We start from the raw sequence: 14,814 nt of genomic DNA, 5'->3' as shown, positions 1-14,814 counted from the left end.
GTGTAATTATTTATAAATGGTATACGGTCATGCATTGAATAACAATGTTTTGGTCAACAATAACTTATGATGGTGGGCCTTAGAGATTATAATGGAGCTGAAAAACTTTAATTGCCTAGTGACATTGTAGCTGTCGTAACATCATAATATAATGCATTACTTGTGTGTTTATGGTGATACTGGTATAAATAAACCTGCTACACTGCCAGTTGTATGAGAGTATAGCCCATAACAACTATACACAATACATAATACTTGATAGTGATAATAAATGACTATGTTACTGCTCTTATGTATTTACTATACTATACTTTTTGTTGTTGGGGTGTACTCCTTCTACTTATTAAAAATAGCTGTAAAACAGCCTCAGGCAGGTCCCTCAGGAGGAATTCCAGAAGGTGATATTGTTATCACAGGAGATGACAGCTCCATGTGTGTTATTGCTTCTGTAGACCCTCCAGTGGGACAAGTTGTGGAGGTGAAAGACAATGATATTGATTATTCTGACCCTACGTAGGCCTATCCTAATTCGTGTGTGTCTTAGTTCTTTCTTTAAATGTTTAAAAAGTACAAAAAAAAAAAGGAGAAAATTATGATATAAAGAAAAGATATTTATGCAGCTGTACAAAATGTGTTTGTGTCTTAAGTAGTATTACAAGAGAGTCCAAAAATTACAAATGATTAAAAGGCTTATAAAGTAAAAATGTTACAGTAAGCTAAGTTTAATTTATTATTGAAGAAAAAATTAAAGAAATAAATCTAGTGTAGCCTAAGCATACAGTGTTTGCAAAGTCTATAGTGGTGTACAGTAATGTCCTAGGCCTTCACATTCACTCCCCACTCATTCACTAACTCACCCAGAGCAACTTACAGTCCTGTAAGCTCTATCCATGGTAAATGCCCTACCCAGGTGAAGCATTTAAAAAAATCTTTTATGCCATATTTTTACTGTACCTCTTTATGTTTAGATATGTTTAGATACATAAATACTTACCATTGTGTTACATTGATTACAGTATTTTTTTTTGAGATGGAGTCTTGCTCTGTTACCCAGGCTAGAGTGCAGTGGCGTGATCTCAGCTCACCACAACCTCCGCCTCCTGAGTTCAAGTAATTCTCTTGTCTCAGTCTCCCGAGTAGCTGGGACTACAGGTGCGTGCCACCATGCCCAGCTAATTTTTATATTTTTAGTAGAGATGGAGTTTCACCATGTTGTTCAGGCTGGTCTAGAACTCCTGACATTGTGATCTGCCTGCCTTGGCCTCCCTAAGTGCTAGGATTACAGACGTGAGCCACCGTGCCCGGCCTGATCACAATATTTATTACAGTAATGTACTGTACAGGTTTGTAGCATAGGAGCAATAGGCTATACCATATAGCCTAGGTGTGTAGTAGGTTATACCAAGCAGGTTTGTGTAAGTTCACTCTATGATGTTCCCACAATAACAAAGTCGCCTAACGATTCACTTCTTCGAATGTATCCCCATTGTTAAGTGACGCATGACTGTATATATGCTAATATGTTTTATGTATTAGATATATTACAAAGCATACCCTGACATGAAAATTAAATGAGGATAATACAAAAATGATCATAAATAGAAGTTCTGAGATTATCTTCCTGTGGATTATTTTCCTGGGCTGTGTACACTCCCTGTTTGGAGACTGTCGGCCAAATGAGGTGTGAACAAATTGAGAGAGGGATACTGACAAGTAGGAGGGCTGATGGCTCTGGGGAAAGGAATAGCGCCAGGAGGCTCAGGAGTAGACATGGGGCTCAAAGAGAGAGTGGCAGGAGTTTCTTAGGACCAAAGAGAAAAAAGGGAAAAAGAAGGCAGAGAGCTGAAATGAAGCAAAAAGAAGAGAGAGAGGAAGAATGTAGCTCGGGGCTGGGGGAGTAAGCAGGGTGATTTAAAAAACTGGTGGGTGCTCATTGAGCTGGAGCTTACTGACTGACAGAAAGGGAGCTAGAAACTCTGGTTGGAGTGGATCTGGCTAATGTGGACCCGGCTTATGTGGACCCGGCTAAGTGAGCAGCATGAGGCTGGCTTGTGATTTACCTACTGTTCGTATGAGATACACCCCATTGTCATACTATGATGATTGACAGATTGTGCTCAGCTGCAGAGCACAGGGTGGGAAGGGCTTATGTGAGACTGGAAAGAGGGAAAAACCATAAATTTCAAGGGAGAAACTTGCACTTATTCTGGTAGGCTTATAGGTCACCAGGCACTGTGGCTCAGTGTTAGCTTTTTGAGTCATTTGATAACAGCACTAGGCTGACCAGTCATCCTGATTTGCTCAGGCTGGACCTGGTTATGTGACTGAAAGTCCTAAGTCCCAGAAATCCCCTGAATTCAGGCAGTGGTGCTTCAAAACACTCCTAGTAAAGGTCCTGTAGCGGAACTGTGTTTCGTAAACCAAAGTGTTTAAGTGTGTGAATGGAGGAGGAGTTTCCCTTCTGACTTCTTAGGTTGCATGAAAAGAAATTTTTTTAGGCTGGGCGCAGTAGCTCACGCTTGTAATCCCAGCACTTTGGGAGGCCAAAGTGAGCTAACTGCTTGAGCTCAGGAGTTTGAGACCAGCCTGGGCAACATGGTGAAACCGTGTCTCTACAACAGGATACAAAAATAGCTGGACATGGTGGTGTGTGCCTGTAGTTCTCGCTACTTGGGAGGCTGAGGTGGAAGGATCACTTGAACCCAGGAGGTCAAGGCTGCAATGAACCATGATACGGCACCACTGCACTCCAGCCAGGGCAACAGAGCAAGACTCTGTCTCAAAGAGTTTTTTTTTTTTAATATAAAATTAAATTACCTTTAGTTAATGTATGTAATAAATTAACTTCGTGATGACACTAAGATGGGAAGAAATCCCCCACGTGGGAACTGGTAGGGCTGATGGCCATAGATGTTTTCATTTGCCCACCACACATGCTTTTATCTAAGGCGACTTTCAGTATCAGCAGCGAACTCTGTTTCCTGCTCTCAGGAATCACAAGGAGAGTGAGACAAGAGAGCAAACAAGGTAGGGAGGCCTGGTTTCTGTTTGACTAGCTGTAGGCCTGCTTGCCTTCCTGCCACCTCCCAACGTTCAACACATCAGCTGCAGGTTCACCTTTAGGTGCTTTTATTCACGGGAGCTAAAAACTTAAAGAATTTCTGAGTCATGGGGAAAATTAAGATTCCAACCTACATTTTCTTTCATAAAGGTTTTCTTTAAGTTACAATGTTTATTCTTTTATTTTCACAAAAGTAATATAAACAGTAATATAAAAGTGAAAGAATAAAAAAATTTACAAACAAATCCAAAGGAGGGATGAATAGGTGGGGCGCAGGGGGGTTTTAGGGCAGGGAAACCACTCTGTACGATGCTGCAATGGTGAATACATCACACATTTGTCATTATACATGTGTCCAAACCCACAGAGTGCATAACACCAAGAGTAAACCCTAACGTAAACTATGAACTGTGGATGATAATGATGTGTCAATGAAGGTTCATCAATCACAAGAAATGTACCACTCTGTGGGGGATGTTGATAACGGGGGAAGTTTTTAATGTGTGGGATATAGGGGCACGGTGTATATGAAAAATATATACCTTCCTCTCAGTTTTGCTGTGAACCTATAACTGCTCTAAAAAAGCAAATTCTAATTAAGAAAAAAGGAAAAGAAGTCCTCAATAAAGCATAGAGAAAAACCTCTGATTCCTGTAAGAGATACCACCTGTAATTCCAGCTACTTGGGAGGCTGAGGCAGGAGAATCGTTTGAACCCAGGAGGTGGAGGTTGCAGTCAGCCAAGAACACATAGCCTGGACAACAGAGTGAGACTCCAACTCAAAAAAAAAAAAAAAAAAAAAAAAGTACAATGACTTTCTTCACAGAAATAGAAAAAAACCATCTTAAAATTTATATGGAATCACAAAGATTTAGAATAGCAAAAACTATCCTAAGCAAAAAGAAAAAAACTAGTGGAATCACATTACCTTACTTCAAAGTATACTTCAGAGCTATAGTAACCAAACAGCATAGTACTGGCACAAAAACAGACACATAGACCAATGGAACAGAATAAAGAACCCAGAAACAAATCCACACACCTACAGTGAACTCATTTTTAACAAAGGAGTCAAAACATTCACTTGGGAAAAACAGTCTCTTCAACAAATGGTTTTGGGAAAATTGGATATTCATATGCAGAAGAAAGGAACTAGACTCCTATCACTTGCCATATTACAAAAATCAAATCAAAATGGATTAAGGACTTAAATCTAATACCTCAAACAATGAAAACATTGGGAAAACAATTGGGGAAACAATGAAAACATTGGGAAAACAATGAAAACATGCAAGAAAACATTGGGAAAATCTCTAGGACATTGGTCTGGGCAAAAATTTCTTGAGTAGCACTCCACAAGCACAGGCAACCAAAGCAAAAATGGACAAATGGGATCACATCAAGTTAAAAAGCTTCTGCATAGCAAAGCAAATAATCAACAAAGTGAAGAGTCGACCCACAGAATGGGAGAAAATATTTGCAAATTACTCATCTGACAAGGAATTAATAACCAGGATATATAAGGAGTTCAAACAACTCTATAGGAAAAAAAATCTAAGAGTCTAATCAAAAACTGGGCAAAAGATTTCAATAGACATTTCTCAAAAGAAGACATACAAATGGCAAATAGGCATATGAAAAGGTCAATATCATTGATTACTACAGAAATGCAAATCAAAACTACAATGAGATAGCATCTCACCCCAGTTAAAATGGCTTATATTCAAAAGATAGATAATAACAAATGCTAGTGAGGATGTAGAGAAAAGGCAACCCTCGTACGCTGTTGGTGGGAATGTATGTTAGTACAACCACCATGGAGAACAGTTTGGAGGTTCCTCAAAAAACTGAAAATAGAGGTATCATATGATCCAGCAATTCTACTGCTGGGTATATACCCAGAGAAAGGAAATCAGTATATCGAAGAGTTACATTCACTTCCGTCTTTGTTGCAGCACTGTTCACAATAGCCAAAATTTGGAAGCAATCTCAGTGTCCATCAACAGATGAATGGATAAAGAAAATGTGGTACATATACACAGTGGAATAGTATTCAGCCATAAAAAAGAATGAGATCCTGTTATTTGCAACAACATGCGTGGAACTGGAGGTCATTATTAAGTGAAATAAGCCAGGCACAAAAAGACAAACATCACAAGTTCTCATTTATTTGTGGGATCTAAAATTTGAAATAACTGAACTCACAGAGATAGAGAGCAGAAAGATGGTTACCAGAGCCTGGGAAGGGTAGTGGGAGGGTTGGAGTGGGGAGGTGAGGATAATTAATGGGTGCAAAAAAAATACTCAGAAAGAATGAATAATACCTACTATTTGATAGCACAAAAGAGTGACTATAGTCAATAATAACTTAATTGTACATTTTAAAGTAACCACATTTGGATTGTTGGTAACACAAAGGATAAATACTTGAGGGGATGGATACCTCATTTTACATGATGTAATTGCTACACATTGCATACTGTATCAAAACATCTCATTTACCCTACAAATGCATATATATATATATCTCTACTATGTGTCCACAAAAATTAAAATTAAAAATTAAAAAAAGAAATTATCAAAAACCTGAATTAGGTGAGGTACAGAGTGGTACTCCAGATAATTTATTTAATCTTTGTAGTTGTGGAAACTTCTTGAATGAAGTGATATCTGATGGAAACCTGAAAGATGATTGGAAGTGAGCCAGAAAATGGGAGAGGAACCAGAGAGCAGTGGGTGCAAAGGCTGAGAATGAAGGGTATGTGTGATGAGGCCAGGTGCTGAAGGAGGTTGGGGTGACTGCAGCAGACTGAGGTGGGGTGAATGATGAGGGGGATGAGGGAGTTGGGCAAAAGCCAGGGCATGGAGGCGTTGTAGGCCAGGGAGGCTCTTGTGGGCCTGTTAAGAATTTTAGACTCCATCCCAAGGGTAATGGCAAACCAAAGAAGAGTTTAGCCAGAAAAAGGACATGATCATATCTACATCTCAGAAGGTTACTTTGGTTGCATACGGAGGATGGAATGGACTAGTGGGAAACTAACAGCGGAAAGCCCGAAGGCTTTGAACGGGCCAGGCAAGAACTTATGGTGTCCTGGACTCCAAGAGTCTCAATGCCAATGGAGAGAAGTAGATGGATTTGAGATATACTCAGAAGGTTGTATTGGCCAGGGTTCTTAACTGCAAGAAACAGAATCCATTCCAGGAGAGTTAATCAGGGAGAGATTTATTATAGGATGATAGGTAGCTCATAGAACATTGAGGAAGGCTCATGCAGTGGACCCTAGTCTGAGCTTTTGGAAAAAACTCTAAAGGGGATAGTTGAGAAATCCTTTTGTCATGGTCAAAAATCTACCCTGTGACTAGAAAATCCAGGACCATATGGTCCCTGCTACTATCCATACCAGCAACACAAATGCCCCATGCTCTGCCTAATGCAGTTCTGATAAAAGTGTCATGCATGTTCATCTAATTAAAAGAACCTTAATCATATACATCCCCCCAGTGACAAAGAAGCAAGAGATATATATATGACCTTTGTACAGGAAGGAATGCTAGAAAGTAACTGGAATGGTGTTGAATGAACCAGCCCGCAGTACGTGCCCCAGAGCTGGCAGGGTCAATAAATTTTGGTGGTTGAGGAGAATGAGAGAGAAGAGAGTGTTAAGAAAGATGTCTAACTTCTGGCGTGGCATCTGAGGGGATTGTGGTAGATTATAATGAAATAAAAAAAACATGGCAGAAGGAAAACCACTTTGGAGGTTGGAGAAAGGGGAGGGATGAGTTCAGTTCGGTATGGGATGACTTTGAGGTATCTTGGTCTGTGTATATAGAGGTGTCTCATAAATAGTTAGATTTAGGGGTTTGGAGGTGTACGTTTCTGAGTCATCAACATATGAATGACATATGTTGAGAGAGGCCAGATGGTTATTAGAGAAATGAAATCATGCAGGAAGAGAGTACAGAATCTGTAGCATGGTGAGTTCAAGGACGGAAACTTTAGGAACACTACCAACACTTAGAGGACAGACAGAGCAAGAGGCATCAGCATAGAGACTGGGAAGCACTGACCAGAGAGGTGGGAGGAGACTGGGGATGTGGGATCGTGGAAGGCAAGATAAAAGAATGTGTGGAGGAGTGAGTGTGACAGTGTTGAATTCTGGTAGAGGTCAAGCAGGTGGACGACTGAGGGGTGTCCAGAGGATTGAATGGCAAGGGGGTCACTGGTGACTCTTCAGGGGATAATTTTAATAGTGTGATAAGGAAAAAAGCCAGAATATACGGAATGAAGGAGTGAATAGGATGTTGGAAAGGGAAGAGAAGCACAGAAGATGTGTCTTTCCATAAGTTTTCCATGAAAGGAGAAACGATGGTGGAAAGGAGCATGGGGTTGAAGGAATATTGGGGGTAGAGTGGGGAAGGCACTGCTGGAGTGTATGAACGGTGATGAGAAACTAGGAGAGAAGAGAAAGATTCAGAAAAGGGAGGGTAATTGAGAGATTGAAGTCCCAGAGGAAATAGATGGGGTTAAGCCAGAGTTTAGGCAAATAGGAAATTCATACACACAATTCATTTTTATTCATTCATTCAATTTGTTTTCTTTCTGAGCCATCTGCCTCCTGAAGCTGTTGAGGAGTTCAGAATCCACTATAAATTTCCTCATTTACTCATCCATTTGCTCCTCCCTCCCTCTCTCCCTTCCTTCCTCTTTTCTTTCCTTTCTCCCATTATTTATTTATTGATAACTTTCTTTAAGCCAGGCCCTGTCCTAGATGCAGAGGATATAATGGTGAATAAAAACCTATAACCCATTTTCATTGAGCTGGTAGAATAATAGGGAGAGAAAGATTAATCACATCACAATTATAAACCTGAAATTATAACAGTGATAAGAAGCACAAGGGAGAGGCTCATGGTGCTGTTATAGCATATAATAGGGTGGTTTGCGCTAGTCTGGGGAGTTCAGAAAAAGCTTCTCTGAGAAAGTGGAAATTGAGCTGAGATGTGAAAGATGAGCAGAAATTCACTAGAAAAAGAGGAGTAGGTGGCTGGGAGCAAATAGTATTGCCAATAAAAGGAAATGAACTTTAGATACACCAAAATGTCCAACAATAGGGGATATTTTTTCAATAAATTATAGTGCATCCACATGATGAAATAATGTGCAGCCCGGCTGAGCAAGGTGGCTCATGCCTGTAATCCTACTACTTTGGGAGGCTAAGGCAGGCAGATCACCTGAGGTCAGGAGTTTGAGACCAACCTGGCCAACATGGCAAAACCCTGTCTCTACTAAAAATCCAAAAATTAGCTGGGTGTGGTAGCACGCACCTGTAATTCCAGCTACTTGGGAGGTTGAGGCTGGAGAATTGCTTGAACCTGAGAGGTAGAGGTTGTGGTAAGCTGAGATTGTGCCACTGCACTCCATCCTGGGCAACAGAGTGAGACTGTCTCAAAAAAAGAAAGAAAGAAAGAAAGTGCAGCCATTTATAAAAGATAGATGTGTATACTTTGGGTGATATGAAAGATATACTGTTTAGTAAATAAGGAGGTCATAAAATAGTATGTTTGGCATGATTTCCTTTATGTAAAAATATTTATGTATAGATAGATAAATGTATAAAATATCCAGAATGATAGTAGTGGGGCTTGCTTTCTACATGAGCATGTACTACATTTGTAAAGCAAATAAAAATCAAGAAAGATATGATCATTTATTAACTAAAATCTGACCCATTTAATATAACTAAGGAAAATCCAAAACATTTCCTGCAACTTTAGATGTGGTTTGAGAGAGAACAAGTTGGTGGTAGGTCACTGCAAGGGGCAGAGCGGACCAGGGCCGGGTGAGCAAGGGGATATGCATTCAGGTCCCACAAGTTCCAAGTCAGCTGGCATGGGTGGGGAAGGAAAGCCCTTCCTATCTGCCTTACCTGGGAGGCAGGTGGTGGATCTTGGGCCAGGAGGAGTGCACTTCTTTTCATGGGCTTGTCCTGAGCCAGGGAAGGGACAGCTCTTTGGCTCACTTTTCCATTTGAGACATCTTCCTTCTGCTGGCCTTTGAGTAGTCCAGAGTTCACTGGGAATTTCTCCATTCAGTCCATTTATTCTTGAATTTATTCACTGTCTCAAACATTCATTCATTTAGCTACTCACTAATTTATTTATTTATCCATTCATTTACTCACCCATTTACAAATAATTCGTTTATTCAACCAATCTTTTTGTGCTGGGCATTGTGGCGATGAGGAGAGAAGCGGACAGGTTCAGGGTTTGGAGTTCAGGGCTGTCTCCTTGCCTTGGCCAATGGTGCTGGAGAGCTCCATCTTACTTCTCCTGTATGCCTCCACTTAGCTAGTGGCTTTCTAGCTTAGGGCTTCTCAAACTTGATGTCCACATGAATCACCTAAGAATTTTGTTAAACTGCAGGTTCTGGTTCAGTGGCTATGGATGAGGCCTGTGGTTCTGCATTTCTGATAGGCTCCCAATTAAGACCTATGCTGCTGGTCCTCAGACCACACTCTGAGTAGCAGGAGTCTAATTGGTGATGTCCGGTAGACATATTAGGGTGGCCAGATAAAATACAGGGCACACAGTTAAATTTGAATTTTAGATAAACCATGAATTTTGTTTTTAGTATAAGCATATCCCAAGTATTGCATGAGACACATTTTTACTGAAAATTTACTAAATATACTAAAAAATTACTTGAGTTTCTCTGGAATTCAAATATAACTGAGCATCCAGTATTTTTATTTGCTACACCTGGCAATCTTACATATAAATCCTAGCCATAAGTGTGAGCCACATATGTAATTCGGTTTTCTAGTATCTGTATTTTAAAAAATAAAAACAGATTAAATAATATATTTAATCCCATTTATTCAAAATATCATTTCAACATATAATTAATATCAAATTATGAGTGAGATGGTCTATTTTCTTGTACTATGTCTTTGAAATTTAGTGTGTATTTTACACTTCCATCATATCTCAATTCAAAGTAGCCACGTCTCATGTGGTAAAGAGCACCATGTGGCTAGTGGCTAGTGCATTGGAGAGCACAGGTCTAGATCACCCTAGTAATTTGGCTTTCATGGGCCTGGGGAATGGGCACGTTTTCAAAGCTCCTAGGTGTTTCCAACGTGCAGCCAGATTGCCACCACTGCTTGGCGGGGCTATCTGGTCACAGAGCATTTGGTGATGAGCGGCAGCCGCCACAAGAGGGAGCCAGCCCCTTGGCATAAAGGCGCCTTCTCGAAGTCACGTAAAGTCTCACCAGACAGGGATCAGGAAATGCTGGGCGAATCCACACGCCTCGCCTGGACCGGTTTCTCAGCTTCCCTCACGCTCGCTTTCCCAGCTAACATTTTCCACAGTCTGAGCCACTCCTGTGGATCTTTCTGTTAAGTTGCTCCACAATTTTTCCTGTTACCTGCAGTATCTTGATCCCTTCCTCCTCCTCCGGCTATCATAAGGTCTTCCCCGTTTAGCGGTGTGGGAAGGTGCAAAGACTAGGAAACGGGAGTCCAACAGATTGGGGTCTGGATTCCAGCTCTGCTCCTTACTAGCTAAAGTCTTTCAGGGCGTCGCACAACTGTCCTCAGCCTCCTCACTAGTGTGAAGATGATGCCAATCTTACCACCATGTCGAGGAAACGCAATGTGTGATAATATACTTAGAGCCCTGCCCAGGAGGTGTTTGTAATAAAGCAAAGTAGGTGCTCAGAAAATAAGTTCATTTTCCCCCTCCCCTACAAATATGTTGACGGTGATGTGATACCCCTAATACATTAGTCCTCAAACCTGGCTGCACCACAGGACCACCTAAGGAGCTTATGAATAAATCCTGTTTCCTCATCCTCTCTCCCAGAGTTTCTGATCCAGTAGGACTAGGATGAGGCCAGGGATTATGAACTATGAATTTTAAAGAAGTTCTCCAGGTGATTCTGAGCAGCCAGCCTGATACTGATTTTGTAGGGTATTGTTTGGAAACCACTGAAAGTAGAAGGAACAGGGGATTTGGAATTAAGGGTCCTGGGTTTAACTTCTTGTTTTGTTGTTCGCTCAGTTTCTTTGAGCCTCAGTTATGATATTTGTTAAAGGAGACTAATAAGACGCTGTGCTCAGGAAGTGGTGATACACACAAGGCACCTGGCAGAGGAAGGGCTGCGTAGCCCTGGTCTTCCCTTTCCCTGTCCTCTCCCTCTCCCCTAATTCCCTGTGCTGCTGACTGTTTCTCGCACAGGTTATTCTTTCTCACCTACCAACAACTGTTCATCACTTTCCTGCCACTTGGCATGTTCTCCCTCCTTTTCTCCCTCGTTTATCAGAGGTGGACCGCTAAACCAACAGCCTCACCGCCTTCCCTTTGACTTCAGGTTAGATTTTGTCTTTGGTGTCCTATTGTTTCACTCCTAGTTTCTGATTTAATTTCTTTGACCCACAAGGAGTTTTCCATTGGACTAGTTCATATAAGGCCTTTCCTATCCCCTCACTAGTCAAAGTCCTCCAGGTTTTTGTGGGAAGGGATGGGTTGCATCGGGAAGGGGTAAGTCCAAGTTCTATGTGGAGAAGATTAAAGAACACAACTCCACCCTCCATTTCCATCGTAGGCTTCTGGCCTGAAGCAGGTTTGCTATACAGCAAAACATCAAAAACAAAGCCAAAAGCAAATGACAAACTGGGGGAAATAGGCAAAGGGTTAATATCTTAACAGGTCTCATATACAAATAACATTAAATCAGGTTTGGAGTTTTTATTCATGTCATGGACCAACCATCCTGATTCCTGCATTGAGACAGGAATTGTAACTTAAAATGACTGTAGGATTGTGTACTAACTAAGAGTGAGCAGCAAAATCATGGACCTGCTGGAGTTTTCATCTAGTTGCAGAAGAAATTTACATCCACTGAACAAATTTTAAAATGACAATAAAAGACCCAAAATAAAACTGCATTTTTGTTATGTCAACAGTGATGTCTATTCAATGTATTGGTCACACACAGTATTCTGTACCCTTCTTATTTTTTACTTAATATACCACGGAATTTTTACAGTTCAAGTACATCAAGATTTGCCTCAAACTTCTGATTCCTTAAAGAACTAAAAGTAGATCTATTGTTTGATCCATCAATCCCACTACTGGGTATCTACCCAGAGGAAAAGAAGTCATTATATGAAAAAGATACTTGCACACACATGTTTATAGCAGCACAATTTGCAATTGCAAAACTATGGAAGCAGCCCAAATTCCCATGCATCAACAGGTGGATAAGGAAAATGTGGTATATGTATATATATACCATGGAATGCTACTCAGCCATAAAAAGAACAAAATAATGGCATTTGCAGAAACCTGGATGAAACTGGAGACTGTTATTCTAAGTGAAGTAACTCAGGAATGGAAAACCAAACATTGTATGTTCTCACTCACATGTGGGAGCTAAGCTATGAGGACACAAAGGTATAAGAATGATACATTGGACTTCGGGGACATGGGGGAAAGAATGAGGGATGGTGAGGTGTAAAAGACTGCACACTGGGTACCGTGTACACCGCTCAGGTGATGAATGCACAAAAATCTCAGACATCACCACTGAAGAACTATTCATGTCACCAAAACCATTTGTTTCCCAAAACCCATTGAAACAAAAAAAATAAAAAAAAGATTTTCCTTGTCAATTCTGTATTGTTTGTTTAGTCATTTCCAATGTTTTTTCTTATAAAGAATGATGATATTACTATCTTAAACCCTTACTATTTCCCCACTTCTTTCATTATTTTCTTAGGATATATTCCTCAAAATGAAATATTCGATATGGATATTTAAAAAAGCATGTTTAAAATTTTGATATATTATTCTCTCAAAAAGTTAGATCAGCTTACACTCTTGCTAACAAACTATGCTTAATGACAAATTTCCATATCCTTGAAAACTGAAGAATTATCAATATTTTTATTATTTTCAAGAGAGAATGGGTGTAAGTAATGTCTTAGTTTAACCTATAAGTTCTTGGATTATTGTCTACTGATAAGCACCTTTTTCTGCATTTGTGGGTGTTTTAAATTTCTTCTCTTTTCCTTTTCTTGTTCATGTTGGTGAAGAAAGTTTTAATCAGATTAATAATTCCATTACAAGGTTGTGTTTTAATATCTTCTTTTGGTGAAATTAATGTTAAATTGGTGGGCAGAGGTCTCTACCCCTCAATTATATATAAAATTAATGCCTCCAAGTACTGTTTTAGATTAGAGTACTTTTCAGATTATTATCTTCCATGTAACTTAAGGTTTTACAGTATTTCAATTTTTTTAAGCATGTGAGTGTAGCATGAAGCTCACTTAGACAGAAATAAGCTTGTTAACATGGACTTTGGGGAGGGTGGGAGGAGGTGGTGCTGCTAACCTAGTTGGGCACTTTGTGGGTGCCCAGTCATTGATTCTCAGAGTCAGGCAGTCCAAGTCTATCTGAAACAATTTTTGGGGATGTTTATAAAAATTACAAAGAAGTTTGTTAGTGAGACAACTTATTCTTTTACCATACAGTTAAAAATAAACATGTACATCTGATCAATTTTAATTTTTCTCACTGAGGAGCTTGTGAAAGTCTTCATCTGAAATGACGTCTAGAATGGCCATTCCTGTCGCATTTGCAGCGAACAGGTTTTTGGGGACCCTCTCTGTGTGTCCAAGCAGCATGTTCTTACACTAAGCCCAGCATTTGTCGTTGACACTCATTTTCTGTTTTTTTCCTCATGTTTCAGTTCAGCATAATCACAATAAAGTTTAGGATTTTTCCTTCCCTCTCCTAAGTTTTGCAAAATGCAGTGAAGGTACTGAATCCATCAGGTGCAAGCGCAAGACAGCTCTCCTTGCCCAGGGTCCGTCCTAACCCAGCCTTGGGGTGCTTTTTTCCTTGCTTGTGGATGATTACACTCCAAATAGGCCGCATATCTTTCCCAATCATTCTTAGATGGCAAAAAGTGCTTTCAGTCAGAGAAACTGAAAAACAGCCACACCTCAGTAATCCACATGTCCCATCTAACTATGGTGTCCCTAGGTATATCTGACAATTCAAGAGGATTGTTAATATTTCTTCCCTCTATATGACCACATTGTCTTCAGTAATAATCACAAAATGAAGCAAATCATAATAATGGCCAAAGAAGAAATAGAGACAGTGAAAATTTTCTTTTATTAAACTTCTCTATATAATCATGCCAGTAAACAAAAAATAAAAATAAAGATATTACAATATGGAAAGGATAAAAGTAATGAACTAATGCTTTGCACATACACTAGGATTTTTTAAAGGAAGAATTACATTGCAATCTGCAGTCTTTTAAAATTCAAACACAAGAAAAACTCCAGGTTGTCTCACAGAATGACAGAATTGAAGTAACACCTGTGCTTTGTCTTTGCGGCAACCATGCTATCATTGCTTATTTCAGATCTTTTGATTAAATGCAGAAGTACGTAGTACCACAGGAGCTGGAGATAGCAAACTGTGCCTGAAGCAAACGTGAGTGATTCTCAACCCTTAGGAACTTGTTCTTGAAATGAATGTATGTAGCTAGGACCCAGTGTGTTGAGACCAACTGGACAGCTGGGAACTTTCTGAATTAACTTCTATGTAGAAAATATTTATTAAAAGGCGAATGGTAGCAATGTACTGATTTGAAACTTATGTATTATTATTTCTCAAGAGTAACCACAGCAATGGTTTAGACATTAAACCAACAAAAGATATTTTTGGAGAGG

At 39.9% G+C, this 14,814-nt stretch overlaps 1 long non-coding RNA gene across 1 annotated transcript in view; it reads left to right on the top strand.

Annotated features, from left to right (window-relative positions):
- Window positions 1–14,814, top strand: part of LOC135275881 (uncharacterized) — a 92,250-nt gene that overhangs the window by 68,924 nt on the left and 8,512 nt on the right. The window contains exon 6 of the long non-coding RNA XR_010343457.1: window positions 14,505–14,575. This is a non-coding gene — a long non-coding RNA (uncharacterized LOC135275881). The remainder of the gene's footprint in view (window positions 1–14,504; window positions 14,576–14,814) is intronic.

The sequence above is a fragment of the Aotus nancymaae genome, unplaced genomic scaffold (genome assembly GCF_030222135.1).
Source record: "Aotus nancymaae isolate 86718 unplaced genomic scaffold, 86718_ANA_hifiasm-v0.15.2.pri h1tg000019l, whole genome shotgun sequence".
NCBI lineage: Eukaryota > Metazoa > Chordata > Mammalia > Primates > Aotidae > Aotus > Aotus nancymaae.
The sequence above is the reverse complement of the archived record's forward strand: the minus strand, read 5'-3'. Positions and strand labels throughout refer to the sequence as shown.